This window comes from Piliocolobus tephrosceles, chromosome 8, assembly GCF_002776525.5.
Source record: "Piliocolobus tephrosceles isolate RC106 chromosome 8, ASM277652v3, whole genome shotgun sequence".
Taxonomy (NCBI): domain Eukaryota; kingdom Metazoa; phylum Chordata; class Mammalia; order Primates; family Cercopithecidae; genus Piliocolobus; species Piliocolobus tephrosceles.
Window position 1 is genome coordinate 146,012,772 of NC_045441.1, and position 16,802 is coordinate 146,029,573.

Below are 16,802 nucleotides of genomic sequence, written 5' to 3' on the forward strand. Positions count from 1 at the left end.
GAGGCATCACTTTTTCCCTCAGTGGTGGCTGTTTTTCAAATTTATGTAAAGTATTTGGCAGCTGATTTGCTGCCTTCAGTAAAATAAAGTATCCATCCCTTCTTCTAACCGGGCACAGCAGTTTGCCCAGAGCTTGCACAGTGGTTGTCGGGGTGCTGGGGGGAGGCCAGGCTAGGCGGCGAAGGCGGGTGGGCAGGCCTGGAGCCTTCCGTGGCTTTACGTAGCCACACAAGCCCAGCACATCTTCAGCAACAAAGGAACGTGGGACTGGCTCTGCATCTTCACGTGAACATTCTCCCTCCCGGGTCAGGGGATTGGATCCACCTGTCTTGAAAGGCGAGCACTGGTCGAATCCCACCGACTCCAGCCACTCTCCAGAAGTGGCCTGGCGCAGACCACAACACTTCGCACCTACGTATTTTTCCTCGAAAGGAGCCTTTGGAACTTCACTTCCCAGGGAGGAAACCCCTTCAGATTCTCACTGCTTCTGGAGGGAGAGGGTAGTGCTGGTGAAAATATGAGAAAGTCCTTTCGGTGCATTTCACTTGTCTCCACGTGCAAAGAATTGCATGGCTCTCCCCTCATTAGCTTCATTAGAAGGTATATTAGCAACAATTAAGGACGCCACAGGAAAATGGGAAGGCCGCCCCGCAGACCGCGCGCGCTGCACAATGACTCGGGGAGTAAATGGGGGAGCACGCCCGGCCTCGGTCCTGGCTGCTACAAGATGAGAACAATTAGCAAACCCCTTTCCACCACCTAATTTCGCGTGGTAACAAAATGGATTTTTCCCCATGAATGCCTGGCCGGCCTATTCATTATCTCTCTTCTATTAGTAATTTTCTGCTCCGTATTCAGCCTCCCAACTCTTCATTTCCTCCCGTCTCCCAGCGTACACAGTGCCTCTTATGTCAGGCCGGGCCCGTTTTTATCTTGTAATCATAAAGGCCACCAAAGCAATTATCGCCGGTCTTGACTGGAAAAGCTGGTCATTAATTAGCCTCCTTTTGCCTTCGGTGCAGCGGATTAGCTGGTGCCGGGACTGAGTTAATGGAAACGCGGGTTAAATGAGAAAAGACGCCCGGATTTTCCTGCCTGGATGCGCGGCTCGGAGGAGGACCGCGAGGTTCGCGGGCGGCGGGAGGCGGTGGCGCCGCAGAGAGGGAGGGGGAAAGGGGGGAGGGGAGAGGAGGCGCGGGGTGGGGGGAGGGGAGAGGGGAGGGACCCGGGAGGGCGGGGCGGGGCGGGAGCCAGGGGAGCCGCCCGAACTCCGCTTGGTCCGGACCCGGCAGCAGCCGCTGGGTCCCGCCGCCGCGCACGGCGGCCCTCCGCGTGGAGATCCCATCCGCGCCCCCTCCCCGGTCTTCCCTCCCCGGCCTCTTCCCCGCCCCTCCCCCTCCCTGCGGCCCACACAGTCTCTTCCAGAAAGAAGTCACTCTAGAGCCGCGCGACCCAGCCCCGGAGTCTGCCGGGGTCCGCCCACAGGGTCCCCTGCGCGCCCCTCCCCGCCCCTCCCTGGGCACAGCCAGTTCACGAAACCGAAGGCGCAGCCACGCGCCGCCTCCCCCGGGCCGGGGTCTCCTCGGTCCCCGTGCGGGCGCTGGTTCTCCCGGGTGGGCGGCAGCCCCGCCCTGTGCCCTCCCGGGCCGGCGCGAGGGACCCCAGAGCGCGCGGGGGGACCCAGGCGGGGATGAGCGGCCGTGACCCCGGATCCGAGCGGCGTGGGGGTCCGAGCGGCGCCGGGACAGGGGCCGGGTCCCCTGCCCACCCCAGGGTCCCTGTTCGCCGGCGGGGCCGCGTCCCCTGGGGCCACACCTGGGCGGGAGGGCGTTTCCCGGGGGCCTGGCGCGCGGCCCTCGCCGCCCCTCTCCCCTCGCCTCCCGCGGGTCCCGCCTCGCCTTGGCCGACGTAACAAGAACAACAAAGGAAGCGGCGCGACCGGCGGAGGGGGCGCCCGCCGTCCTCCCACCCCTCATCCCGGCCGGGCCGACGGCCCCCGCGCGCCTCCACCCGCCCCAGCGCGGAGGGGACCCTGGCCCCGCTCCCCCGACGTCGGGAGGACACCGCGCGCTCACGTGGACGACTGTGCCCGGGAACAGGGACTTTCGGAACATTCCTGCCCGGCGCCGTGAGGCCCACACGCGCGCGGTGACCACCCTGGCTCCGAGGGGGCGGCAGGGCCACGGCGTGTGGCGGCCCCGGCAGTGGCACCCAGGCTATGCGCGCGGGTGTGTGGGGTCCCGAGGCGCAGGGCGGCCGCCGGCTCCGGCTCCCCAAGGAAGGGGCATAGGCGCTGCCCGCGGTCACTCAGGCCAGGTGAGGGCAGGGGACGCGTGGGGCTGGAGGAGGCGGTCTGGCCTGCGGGCGGCAGGAGGTACCCGAGGCCCGCCCAGGCTGTTCCCAGGGAGGCAGACACCTGCTGTCGCCGGGACCCTCGACGCGCTCGCAAGCGCAGGAGTGGAACAAGGCCTGCTTTCGAGGCCTCCCTTGGCGCGCTTGGATTTACTCAAAGGTCAAAGAAAAATGTCAAGGAGAACGATTGCCCGGAGAGCTCCTGGCCCTCCTCCCGGGTCCCGGCTGGGTCCCAGGCGCCCCCGGAGGGGAAGGAAGGAGCCCCAGTCCCCTGGAGTCCTGTCTCCACCAACCTCGCCTGGTTCCCTGCTGCCTGGGCCCGCGCTGTCCCAGCAGAGAAGGAGTGGGAGCCGCCCCAGGCCCACCTCCCCCGGCCGGTCCACAAGGAGGCCTCTCCTGCAGCCTGGGGGAGGCCTGGGGAGGCTGGGAGGGCGACCGCGCGGGGCCGCGGGACCTGGACAGTGGGGAAGTTGTGACCGAGGGCAGCGCGGCGGCTGAGGTGAGGAGGGTCTGACTGTAGGGGAGGGCGGAACGCTGACAGAGGGACGGACTGGGGTCCACCGGCCTGACGTAGAATTCGCTGGATCCCAGGACCCGGCTGGGAAACCCGCCTCCCTACCCGCCCTCGGGCACCGCAGAAGAAAAGGAAGAAAAGGGTCTTCCCTCCACGCCCAGGACGGTTTCAAGTGTCCCACCCAGCGCTGAGCAGGAGGGTGATGCGGAGGGAAAAACTGTTGGCTGCAAGTCAGGTCTTAGGAATCCCGGAAGAAACGAAGATTTAAATAATTTTTTTTTTTAAGTGATGGAGTTCCAATAACTTTACAATGACTTGACTCCGTTCCTTTTTGTGCAGTTAAAAAATATCTTAAAACTCCTGCTAGCCATGGCCTTTAGGAGAAAGAAATGAGTTTAAAAGTGAGTTTGAGACACAGTCTTGACCCAGGTGTGGCTTTGGTGGTCCTCAGCGCCTTCTCCCCCATGGGCACCGACCCCCCAAGGCTGAACCACGGCGGGTGGACCCCGAAGAGAGCCCAGACTAATTAGAGGCATCTTATCAGTCTTGACTTGAAATTGAAAGAAAATGATGTTTAAATATTTATGACTTTGACATTTACAGTCAGGCGTCTTTTAAAAGCAGAACACCCCCTTCTGTACAGCGGCAGCTCAATGACTGAAAGTTTGGAACAGAGAAGTGAGGAGGAGGAGGAGGAGGGAGAAGGAGGCCTGGCAACACAGGCTGCAGGGGTGCCTCTGGGGTCGCGGAAAGGCACAGATAGGCACACTTCAGTGCTAAGTTCTCAGATGCAGGAATACTACAATTTTAAAAAATAATCAAGAATGATTAAGTTAATTTTATGCCAGGTTAGATCTATCTTGAGAGTAAGATGAAGTACAATATTGCCTATTTCTTCCTCTTAACCAGCTGCACCTGCAACTCCTCAAATTTAGAATATACAGTATTGCAAAAGTTGTGATTCAAAGTAAGTGTATGACCACAGAGACAATTTGTGGAGCTGTCTTAGAAATTAGCATCTGCAGACACTGTCCGGACCAATTTAAATTATTTTGACCCTGCCCATGAGTGGAGGTGGCTGGAGCTTCCATCACATGCCCTTGTGAGCCATTTATGGGAAAATGCCTTCGGAACTTTTTTAGCTGTCCATGTGGCACGCTTAAAAGAAAAAAGGACATTCGATGCCCAAACTCAATTGTGAGAGCCGATACAGCCACACAAACACAAAACTTTATGGTAAATATGTGTTGACTGGTAGCCAGATTTAGTCCTTTTCCAAGGTTGTGTGATGTAACCAGTTAACAGGAGCAGCTCATTTTGTGAGTCACCGGTGTGCAGTGTTCAAATATGCTTGCACCATAAAGATGCAGGGACACAGGTGCTCAGTGCCAGTTAATCTTAAAGTTCTAACATTGTTGATGCTTTCATTTGTATCATTTCTAAGGAATCAGATTTGACTCCCAGCCTCATCCTATGTTTGTCTGCATTTAAATTACTCAATTATAAATACCTTTTTCCTCTTAAAACTTAGAAGTCAGTTTTAGAGACCATTAATGAGTTGCTGTAACAAGTTTCTTTGGTTTGCTGGATGAATCCTCTTAGAACTATTAGGAAATTTCATTCTAAATTTACTAAAATGTATTACCAAAATATAATAATTCTCACTTTAGGGCTGATCAACATTTTTAAGTTTTCAGGCCATAGTAAGTGATACAACTTAAAAAATGGGGGAAGGGGTATCTTAAAATATTTCAAAAGTATTTTTTAAAGCTGTTAACTGAACTATTTTTAATTTGGAATTTGCCACAGAATTCTAATAAATGAGAGAAGTCAGGCGGAAATAATCATGTATTAATTCTCTGCATTACAAAATCTTTTCAGAAGCTATTATCAGAGCAAGAGGCACTGCGGTCTGAATTCAGGCTGGGAGAAGCCCTTTGTGCAACTGAAAGCTATTGTTCCTCTGTGCAGATGAAATTGTACTTGCAAATCTGCCATTCAAGTGGCCAAAAAACCTAAAAAAGCAAAAGAAAAGAATCTTCAAGAAAAAATTATTCTTAAATGTAAACTTTAATGAAAATAAGTTGGGATATACTGTTTTAAAATGGGCTATTGAGTTTTTCCAGGCATACACTTAAAAGTGAATATACAAAAAAGGTAATAAATTGTCTATTTGCCATGTTCAAGCACTCCTAAAACATCAGTTTTAAAGAAATACTGTGTTTTAAGACATCAGGGAAGATTTATGATACTGATGTTCAAAGCGGGAAGCACACTTGTGCAAACTAATTTTTAACCAGCAGATTGTCTCCGGTGGGAGAGAGGGACCCAGAGACTGAGCAGGGGAAGGAGGCCCCTGAGGAAGGCGCCCCCAGCCTCTTTCAGAGCTCCGCTGGCGTTTTCATGACACCCAAACTCAGACTCGGCCGATTACACTTAAGGCACCGACTCCTGACCCCTATATATCGTGCTGCCTGGTCCCCAGGCCTGCCTGGACGCACGTGCGCCTTCCACACCAGGTGCTTCCCGGGACGGTGCCCGGCCTCCCCACACCGCAAGAACCAGACCCTCTTCAGGACTGGGGGGGTTTCGCTTCGCCTTCTCTACCCGGACCCAGAAGCCCCAACCCAAGACCCGCCTAGCCTCGCTTGTTAGGACCCCTCTGTGGCACGACTTTGAGCACAGGGCGAGGGAAGGGAGGGTCAACGTTCGGCCCCGACCGCAGCCTTGGCTTTCTCCCCAGCGACCCCGTCCCTCCTGCCTCGCCGGCTCACAGCATCCCCACAGGAGTCGTAAAGATCAGGCCCCAGCGCGGAACGCGAAGGCCAAGGGTTCCCCGGAGCCGCGGGTATTCAGAGCCCGGAGAGGGGTCCCGGCGCGGAGGGTACTGCGGCCCAGACTCCTGGCCATAGAGCGCGCTGGCCGCGAGGGAGGACCAAGGTCCCTAACCATGCCCGCGTCCACCAGGGAATCCCGGCGCCCGCAGCCCCCGGGCCGCGCAGCCGCCACCGCCGCCTTCTTCTCCGGAGCGCAGAGGGGTGTGCTTGGGAGGGGGCGGGAGGGCACTTTCCTCTGTGTGGGTGTAAGGAAGAGCTTCCAGCTCCCTCCTCCGCACAAACCTTCGCTTCCTCTCTTGTTTGCTCCCGTCCTAAAATCTGGGATCGGCGACGCAAGGAGAGACTGGTTGGGCTAAGTCCCCTCGGACACGCTGCGCCCCGGACTTCAGGCGGGTGGCTCCACGGTGCCGGCTGGGACGCGCAGCTCGGGAGGCGGGACCATGCCCGGGACCCCGGGGCCGCTGTCGGAGGACGGAGGTCGGTGACTTGAACCCAGAGCAGAAGGACGCACGGGGCGGGGGCCCGCGGGCAGAGCCAGGGGCTGCAGAGCCGCTGGGAGAGTCTCCGGCGCGTAGTCCTCAGGGCTGTGGCAGGGCCCCACTCCCAGCCGTCCAGCCTGCAGCGCCCAGCTCAGCGCACTGAGGACCAAAAAGGGCGGGAGACTCTCTCTGGCCCTAAAAGGCAATTCTGCTGAGATTTTAACTCTAACTTGGGGGTCCGCCCGATTCCCTGGAGCGACGCTTCTCTAAAAGCACGGAGCAGGCCAATGTTCGGAACTGCACAGGTAGTTACGAAGAAAGGAAATGTCCCTTGTTCCAACAGCTTCGGGTCCAGTCACAAGTTTCTCTCTGGCGAGCACGCGGCCGCCTCACCTGGGGTGGGGGAGGCGCTGGGAAAGCGCAGTTCTCCTTGGGGGAGGAGAGGTGGCCTCTCCGAGGCGTCCCCACCTGCCTCTGGAACGCCTCTCTCTGCAGGACCCCTCGGCGCCCTCCAATTCGCCGCTCGCTGGGATACTCCCGTGGCTCGGAGGCGCGCTCCCGGACCCTGGTGAGGAGGGCAAAGAGCGCCCCAAAATGGGCTAGGAAGAAAATGCGCCCACACTGGCTCCTCTCCATCCTGGCTGCTCGCCCCTTCCCTCCTCCTTTCCCACACGCCTCCCATCTCCGTGCCTGCACACCCCCACCCCCCGCACCCTGCAATGGTCGGAACTGCAGGGAGTGGGGAGCAACGCGAAAGGCCGAGAGAAGAGCGCTGGGGAGAAGTCCGGGAGGTCCTAGCCTCCTTGGGGCGGTCTCCGCGGGGCGCTGGGCCAGGACAGCTGTCACCCCTCCCAATCTGTGCGCTCAGAAAGAGCTGCCCTCTGCCCGCTCCTCCTCATATGCCCACCCTAGACCCACTTGGGGATGATCCCAGGCGCAGCTCTCCCCTGCCAGCCCAAGCCTTTGACAGGAGTCCTGCGGAGATGCAGAGACCCCCTGCATTGAGCTCTCGGACGTCCTGGTTGCCCATTCGAGCCCCCATGCGCGCCCTCCAGCCTTCGAAAGCTCTCTTCCTCGCCCCACCACCTACGCGCCTGGTGATGCCCTCGTGGGCCCCTCCTGCTCCCTCCGCCCCCATCCCAGCCTCTCTCGCCTCTTCCAGGGCCCACCCAACCGCACCACGAGCGCCCGCGCCCCGCCCGGCACCCCTGGTTACCTGCAGCTGGGCCGGCGCCCAGCGCCCGCGCGGGAGGAGGTGGGGGCGTGCGCCGGGCCGAGCGGCCTCGAGGCGCAGCAGCTGCGGGTAGCGGCAGCGCCATCATCACAGCCAGCTGCTTCCCTGCACTGGAGCCACAGACTAACGGGGTCATCCGCTTCTGACCACAAACTTCTAGGGCGGCCGGTGGAGACAAAGGTGCCGCGCGTCGCTGCTCCAGCGGCAGCGGCTGCGCGGCGGCACGGGCTCGGAGCCCGCAGGCGCCGGAGCTCTGCGCGGCCGCTGGGCCCAGCTCCGCGTGCTCCGCCCCGGCCCGGCCCCCGGGCCAGGCACGCTGGGCCGGGGCGCGGCGCTGGCGGGCTCAGGGCGGGCTCCGGACTGTCCCCGTAGGGCCGCCGGCCGCGCGCGTAGCTCCAACCAGCGCGGCCGCCGCGCCCCGCCTTATATCCGGCCCGGCGCGCACCCGGCCGGCGGCGGCGCGGCTCGCGGCCCAGCCACCGGTTGCTATAGCGATGTCCCCCCCCCCACATGTTGCTGACAGCAATTGGCTAAGGGGCCGCGGCTCTCCAAACACCCTCTCCCGCCCGAGACTATGAATGGACATCAGCTTTGTCAGTCACTGGTACAACGCCGAAGCCAGGGCCTTCGCCTTTTCTTTCTTTTCAGTGTTTCTGCCTTTCATCGTTCATACTGGGCAAGTTCAGGGTAGCACCGAGGGGAGAGAGACCTTGGCCAGAAAAGTCAAGGCGCGCGGCTCTGCTGTGACCTTTGTCCTGGGAGGGGTGGGTGGGGTGCGTCGCCACTCTTGGCAAGAGAAAAATTCACGGCACATCGTTCTTTCCAGTTACTTTTTCCAGTGTGGCCGTTCGGGCCTTTTTGCTCCCTTTCCAAATGGAAGCAGGCCAATGATGCGGGGCGAGTAGACGAGAGCCCCTCTGCTCACTTTACCAGGGCTGTCCCGAGTGTTTAGGTCCCGATGCGCGTAGAAAGTGTCTTGCTAGACGGAGAACTGGTGAGACTTTGCCACCATTTGGTCCAGGCGAATGTCGGCCGCTGGCCCAAAACGCCGAAGGGAGACAGCGGTGAAAACCCAGGCGTGAGAGCTGCGTCCTTGCCCTTCCCCCTCCCCAGGTCAATGGTCTGGCCTAGACCACCCCTCTGCGGGCGAAAGGAGTGGAGCAGAATCACGGGTCACGCTCCCAGTCGCTCGAGCCTCCCCACATACTCCCGGCCCCTGGCGCAGTCAGGCCCGCAGCGCGCGAGCCGAGCTAGGGTCTCGGGGCGACTAGGACCGCTGAGCCGCGGACTCCGGCGCCCTCCCCCGGCCCCCGCCCACGCTCTCTCTCCCCAGGCCCGGGACCACCGGCCACAGCCACAGGTTGGGGCACCCCGGTGCGCGGCGCCCCCGCGGAGCTGGCGAGAGCCGGAGAGCTGAAACCCAACATCTGTGTGTACAATGCGCTCTCCGAGGCCCACAGCTGCAGGAACAAGGAGAAGAAAGGAAGAGGGGGGCGCAGATCTTGTCACACGCAGATGACAGTCTGCGGAGGGCTCTTTAGTTTCTCCTTTTCTGGAAACCCCAGCGGCCCCCTCCCAGGCCCCCCTCTCCCACCGCCTGGCCATTGTTCCCTGCACCCGGGACAGCTGGAGACGGCGGCCCGCGCCACTCGACGCCCCTCCCGCCGCACACCCGGCTGCCCGCGGCGCCTGCTCCCGGCCCCTCCGGGGCCAACCCCTTCACACCCCCCACCTCCCCAGGCCAGGCCCAGGCGGCGCTTCCACCGTCTCCCCTCCCCTCCCTTGTACTCCGGCGCTGCCCCTAGACCTGCCTCGCGCAGAGGGCCTTGCCTGGCGCTTTTCTCTTACAAACCAAGTTCTGTAAAACCTGGGGGCGAGCCCCGGGGGGCAGGGCTCAGAGGCGGGGGTCGTCCACAGATATGAGTACGTTGCCGTCCGCTGCGGGCCCCTGTCTAAAAGTGGCTGAAGGACCCCGTTTCCTCTGACCGCAGGCCCAGGCTGAGTTCCGCATTTATTTTTGTATTTATAGGGCAAGGCCAGAGCGCTTCATAAAGCCCCAGGGCAAAGAAGTGGCCTCGCGTCCGGCCATGGTTCCCTCAGGCCTGAGCGGGCTGCAGGAGGCCCGGAGCGGCTCGGCGGGGGCGCGAGAGGCTAGAAACTGCAGCGTCCCTGGGGTCCTCTGCCCATGAGTGAACCCCCCAGTAGGCGGGGAGGGGGTACATCACCTTGGCCCTCTCGGTCCCCATGCCCAGGGCAAGGCCTGCAGAAATCCCCGCACTCTGACTCGGGGGCGGCGCGGCGGCGGGCAGGTCAGAGAGAAGCGGTACCTGGGTTCCCCCAGCTCCCGGGATGTCCTCCCAGGGACCTTCTTGGGCAAAGAGTCTAGTGGCAGCAGGTCCTGTCCCTCCCTGCCACCCTCCTCCGGTGCCCCGGCGTCCCCAGCCAGACTCCAGGGCGACCCCAGGCCCGGCCCTGGGCAGAGAAAGAGGAGGGGAGGGGAGGTGGCGCTGGGGGGCGGGAGGCCGGAGACAGCGGGAGGAGGACTCTGGAGCCAGGGCGGGAAGAGGGGAAGACAGCGGAGGGAAGGGACGGGGAGGGGAGGGGGTTCCGAGGAGGGGACCTGCTGCCCTCAGCCTGGCTGGTAACCGGCCTCTCCATAGCAACGGCCTGCGCGCGCGTCTGTGTGCGCGCGTGTCTGGTGTGTGTGTGCCCGTGGTGGGGTTGTTCCTGGGACTCCCCGCGGGAGCTGGGAGGCGACAGAGGAATCCCCTCCAGGACTGGAGGCCCGGCCTCCGCGGTGCTGGGAGCGCCCTAGGGTCTGGCTGCGCCGCGCTGGCGACAGGGTAGGCTCGGGGAACGCGCGCAGGCCGCGGGCTCGGCCGCTGGGGTATTGGGGCGTCCTGCCCTCGCTGCCCCGACCCTCCCGCTGCGGTCGCAGGGCCCTGGGGCACCGGGTAGTGGGCAGGTCTTCCCAGCTACCCACAGCACAGGGCGGGCGATGGCGCCCCCACCACGGCCCTGCCCGGCCCGAGCGCCCGGCGCACCTGAGGTCTGGGCCAGGGAGCAGCTGGGGATCCGCGCGTCGCCTCGGGGAGCTCCCGGCCGGGCCGGCTCAGGACAGAGGCCAGAGGGGCCCCAGCGCACCCTCCCAGCCCGCGGCGACCGCGCACCACCTTCCCCACCAGCCCGCGGCTCTCCTCGCCCTGGATCGCGGGAGCCTCATCCAGGCTGGGGTCTCCAGCAGGCGGCCGGGAGCTCTCCGAGGTGGCCGGGAGTGGCCGGTAGCTGTCTCCCTCGGCCAGGCCGTGTCCAGCCCCTCAGTCTCCACGGCGGCGCAGACCCCACGCAGCCACCCTGGGTCTCGGACAGGGCTAGGGGGACGCGGACCCTGCCGTCGGGGGTCCTGGGGCGGCCACCGGGCCGGCGACCCCAGAGCGAGGCGGAGCCCAGCACGGGGCGTCAGGCCAGAGAGCCGGTTTTGCTTTCTTTACAAACGTGACCTGACAGTGAATACACGAATAAATACAACTGTTTTCCGTAGTCCCTTCTTCCGTCGTCCAGTGTTTCACTTCCAACATCAAAGCACCGCATTCCTGATTGGATCTGAATTTAATGACCTTTCTAGTGCTTTGAGGAAGAATGGGTGGGAGGTGGCACCAATTCGGTTCAATTTCGGTCACTTTAAAAATCGTGAGAAGGCCTGAAAGGCTCCATGCGGGTTCACAAGCAGAACAGCACCCTTCCTCGTCCAGGCTTTGGTGCACCTCAGGCAATATATTCTGGGTGGCAGACGGTGATTTATGTCTGAGAGCTCCCAACTCACTCCCCTTCCTGCCACCACCCCTCCTCCAAGGTGCGGCCTGACCTCAGTGGGGCTGCAGAACTGGCCCCGCCAAAGCTGAAGGTGGACCCACACTCCAAGCCCTAGAGTCTAGGGGGGTCATTAGAAGAACGCGTTTGTATTTGAGGTGCTGGTTCTATTAGTCCTACTGCTTCAGAAACTGGTAAGTTACTCGCCAGATTTCTATTCTATTTTTCTTTATTTTAAATTCCCTTTTTATTTCCAGGGTGGAAAATGTATCTTTTAATTCTTGAAAATACTTTAGAAAAGTGTCTCGGCAATAATGTGAGACTAGATTCAGCTAATTTGAAGAATGAATAATGATGTGAGGATTTTTTCTGTTTTCTTTTTTTTTGGTCATGAGATCTTAGACTTCATTTAATAATAAATTTCAATTTACATGATTTCAATAACATTTTCAGATAAAACTTTTAAACATGACACAAAATATTTTTGAGAGTCATGTTGATTGGAATCATTTATATATGACAAATGAGTATATTATTCCTACAGAAGTTAAGGTTGTTTGGCTGATGAATAAAAAATATATGTAAAATTCTCCAAGACCTACAAAATAGCTATACAATATAAATAGTTTAAAAATGATTTGTTGATCCTGCCAATACTTCTTTTAAAGTGCATTTCACATTTGTTACGTGTAAAACCTAATGTTCTGTGATAAGAATCTCATTTTCAATTTAAGGAACACCAAATTGTTATGGATTACACATTTAAGTGATTAGAATAAAAATCCCATGTACTAAATTATCAAAGAAAATGTATTTGAAAACAATACAGAGAAAGGCTGTTATGGGAAACATGATTATTATAAAGCAAAACACATATTTCAGGAATTTAAAATAATATGGTAAGGTAGAAAATGATTAGAAAAACACCTGAGACTCTTGATTTCAGAAAGTGTAAGTCAATTTTGTGTTTTAAACTAAAACAGTAATTTATAATTTTATAGTACACAAAGAGTATTTAAAATACTTTTGATTTCTAAATCCATTTATAAAAAGTATTTAAAATTATAAAAATAAAAATGGATTTTTAAAAATATTGTAGATTTGTGTATAAGGCATTTTTATGCATATATTTAAAGAAAACAACATTTCAAAATAGCAATGAGTGCGTTTTGAAAACAAGATGTTTTGAGACGTCAACCTCCTAGTAAAGCATAGTAGTTGGCATTGAGATAATTTAAAAACAAAGACACTTGTACAGACAAATATGGATGACTCTAAGTTGAAATGTATGAACCACCAGTAGTTATTTTTTCAAGGACAGTATTTGGAAGAGCATCAGACACTAGTGAGAAGTCCTTATTCACTGTAAAAGAAGGTAGGTCTGTTGCAATGATGGGGAAGAAACAAGTGCATCTTAGTAGAGCCCTCACCATCTACCCATGCATACTGGAAGCAGAGTTTATCCCACAGGACAAATTAATGAACTGGGAAGTTTCTTTAAGATAAGATTTTGCTGCATTGCTTATGTTAGCAAATGTAAGATATAGCTATAAAATCAATGCCCTTATTTTAAAATTGAGAAATACTAAAATTATTTTTCCAAGTTATTTCACTTTATTTCAAGAACAATATGAATTCTTTACTCAAAGCAGAGCAATGGAAGTCAATTTTTGTTTTGAAAAATAAATCCCCAACACAACTCAGCTTTTATTATTAGTTCTCATGCTGGCTCATATGCCGATCAATCTGAAGCTTTTGAAATCCAAAAACAGGAGCTCAATGAGGAGACAGAGTTGATATCCCACCAATGGCTTGACATGATTACATGAGACCATGTGCTTAGAAACCAAATATGTGTTTCAGCAAACATTTCTGCTTGAAGGATTGGCTGACAAACATGTCGGGATGTTTAGACTTTTGTTCCCCAAGCTTCAAAGTTGTAATTCAAAGAATAGAAAAAGCCTCAAGGCTTCATTATTACTATTATTAGTTTTGTCCATTAAAAGTAGCATTCTGAAAAAATGCTGTTCATAGGCACAGGTGTTCACAAACAGTGCAGTCTCCCTACAGGTTCATCTGACTGTCACTCTCTAGATTCTAGTCTGGAAGACCTATTACTTTCAATCAACCAATTTTTGTAAAGATCTAATATTTTATTATTTACAGAATAATGCCATAAGGCACGTATTTCATAGTTGATGTTCAATATAGTGTATATATTGTATGTTCATGACTGGATTCTATTTTTTACAAAACTGAGCTAGAATTCCTTAGATTGAGTGTTTGTAAGAAAGACTCATTACCACATGAACAAGAATCTAACTTTTTTGAAAATGGCCATATAGTGCCATTATGTTTAGATGAAAGGAAACAAGATACTTCTGTGAAGAATATCAAGGTCATCTCTATTTTTGTTTAGAATCTCTTTCACATATTTTGTCAGTTACATACTACACATCTATTATAATATTTGGAAACTTTTCCTTGGGTTGTTTTGGAGTTAAAAGTAGAACAATTATTCAGGTAATTCAGGTAAATGTTTGTTTCACAGTTATATAACTTAGCCATGTCCTGTTCACATATTCTATAAGAAAAGTGCCTACATATATTTTAATGTATGAAAATAGGCTCCAATTAAATGAAAGAACAGCAATAGCCTGACAAAGCTTGCCTTTGTACCTGGATTCTACTAAAAAGGAAAATCAATCAAGTGATCACTATTGAGTGATATTTTCTGATTTTATATTGCAAATATGTCTATACATATTTAGATCTAATGTGAACAGAAATTCAGGAAGGAGCCAGTTGCTTTTCTTTTCTTTTAACTGAGACAGAGTCTTGCTCTGTCACCCAGGCTAGAGTGCAGTAGCATGATCTTGGCTCACTGCCAACCGCCACCACCTGGGTTCAAGCAATTCTCCTCTCGAGTAGCTGCGATTGCAGGTGTCTGCCACCAGGTCCAGCTAATTTTCTTGTTTTTTTTTTTTTTTTTTTTTTTTTTGTATTTTTAGTAGAAACAGCGTTTCGCCATCTTGGCCAGGCTGTTCTCGAACTCCTGACGTCAGGTGGTCTGCCCACCTTGGCCTCCCAAAGTGCTGGAATTACAGGAGGGAGCCACTGCACCCTGCCCAGTTGCTTTTCATTCTGACACAGTGCAGAGCAGGTTCAGGGTGAGCTGTCACTGAGACGGAGCATTGGTGGGGCAGGATTCCATGTGTTTCACTCTCAGCTGCCAAGTGGCCAGCTGCACGGAGCCGCCGCGTGTCCTCTGTCGGTGCGGTGGGATGCACGCTGGCATTCTAGCAAGTCTGGTACAACGTTAGCGTATCATCTGCAACAGGGCTTTCTCAGGTACTGAGACCACTTTTAAAACCCTTATGAATCTGCCACATGTAACTGTATGTCTCCCTAATATGTTTCCATTCACACACTTCAGGAAGTGATATACCTACTTCAACCTTGCTCAGTCATTTCTGAAATTCCCATTTGGAATTGTCTTCAGAAATATGCCCAAACAAACCCAGATATCTAGCCTTACGTTTTCTGACCTTTTCCACTTGTGATTCCTCATACCTTAACCTCATCATTCCTCCAGTTGACTATCCTTGTCTCCAAATGGCTTTAGAGTATGAAAAAAGAAACAAATCTGGAAGATCACTTCCATCATTAAGAGTGCATTTTAAAAGGCCATTTCAAAAGAGTAGTGCCCCAAACGTGGTGAGCACTAAGAGAGATGGCACCTCTGAGTGACACCGCGGAAAAACCAGGCTCACTCGTCCAAGCACGTTTGCAACAAAATCACTTACTTTTCCTCCACCAGGTTTCCCAGTTTCCATGATGACAGCCTGTCCTGAATGTCCATCTTTGGGGTGAGGCTTGAGGCTTCCTTGTCTTTTGTCCTCCCCACAATCAGATCCCATTACTGTTTTCAGGTCATCCCTTGTCTGACCTTATTCCCCATCCCCCTATGCTGATGGCGGCTGGCCTCCAGCAGCCCTGCAGTCTGGTCCCCTCCATCCACCACCCTCAGCCTTGGCCACCGGAGCAGCTTCCTCTTCCTCCCTGAGAATTCCACCAACCCTTCCTCAGACCCATCAGAGGCTGGCTCCCTTTCACCCGGTCAACCAAGGACACACAGGGGTGCCTCCAGACCTCCCTTGCATCCCTTCCCCACACCAGAAGCCCCTGGTCAGCGTCTGCAAGGACACCCTCATCCTCTCCTGCGCATTCTCTCCCCATCAAGGAACCCTGGCTGGCTCAGCTGTGGGCCTGGGGTCTTCTATTTGTTTGAAGCCGAATGCTGAGTCCCTCACCTTCAGAACATGTGAGTGCTACGGACCACTCATCATTTCACGCATGTGCGCACACACCATCTCTCACACACGCACGCTTTCGCATACATGGAGAAAGGCGAGTACTTTCTAGTCAGCAGGGCAGCCGTGGCTCCATCCTGTCAAGCTACTTTTCCATATTTGATTTCCTTTCACTCCCAGAAAAACTGTGGAATTCATGCATTGTTTCTTTTTTTCCCAGTTTTACAGATGAGAAAACCAGTGTTGAGAGGTAAATGAAGCACCCCAAGCCGGTCAGTGCCAGAATCTCAGAAACACACAGGCTCCTGTGCGAACCCACACACGGAGTGCATGTTTCACAGGGAAGAGCTCTGTTCTCAGCTACAGACTCAGGCAGGCTCGGAGTCACTCCTCTCTGCAGCCTGAGCTCCCTGGGTCTCCGCCAGAGCCTCCAAGCCTCCCCCCAATAATAATATTAATAATAGTTCTTATTCTTTGAATAGTAATTCACTAATAGTATCAGTCTTTGAAAAAGATAATGGCCTTTCTTCTCTATTTGCCATAGAATGTGCTCGCAGGTGTCGTGTGAGCACTGCCATTTCTGTGCTTCTACCACACACTCTCTAAGAGGCTGGGGGGTGTCCCAGCAGCTCCAGACGCCCCTTCCAGGGGCGTCTCCTTGCCTCACTCAGCATTGCCCCAAGACCCTTCCTACCCAAAGTTCTGTGGCCACAGCTGTGCAGAGTTTATCCTACACTCTGACCCACTCACAAAGTACTGTGGTTGTAGGTATCAAAGCTTCTCTTAACTGAAGTGGGCTGTGCATTTATAAGAAAGCCTGGTCGGTGCTGGTGTAACTGACAGCGGGCTGTGCGTTTCCGAGAAAGCCTGGTTGGTGCTGGTGTAAGTGACGTGGGCTGTGCATTTATAAGAGAGCCCGGTCAGTGGGTCAGTGCGGTGTAACTGATGTGGGCTGTGTGTTTATAGGAAAGCCTGGTACAGGCGCTGGTGTAACTGACGTGGGTTGTACGTTTATAGGAAAGCCCGGTCAGTGCTGGTGTAAGTGATGCAGGCTGTGCGTTTATAAGAGAGCCCGGTCGGTGTGGTGTAACTGATGTTGTGGGCTGTGCATCTGTGAGAAAGCCTGGTCAGTTCTGATGTAACTGGTGTAACTGCCATGGGCTGTGCGTTTATAAGAGAGCCCAGTTGGTGCCGGTGTAACTGACGTGGGTTGTGCGGTTTGTGAGAAAGCCTGGTCAGTGCTGGTGTAACTGACATGGGCTG

General features: G+C 54.8%; 1 protein-coding gene across 2 annotated transcripts in view; it reads right to left on the reverse strand.

Annotated features, from left to right (window-relative positions):
* The window catches only part of PTPRN2 (protein tyrosine phosphatase receptor type N2), a 984,778-nt gene that overhangs the window by 139,762 nt on the left and 828,214 nt on the right, over positions 1-16,802 (reverse strand). The gene's annotated exons all lie outside the window — the stretch shown is intronic.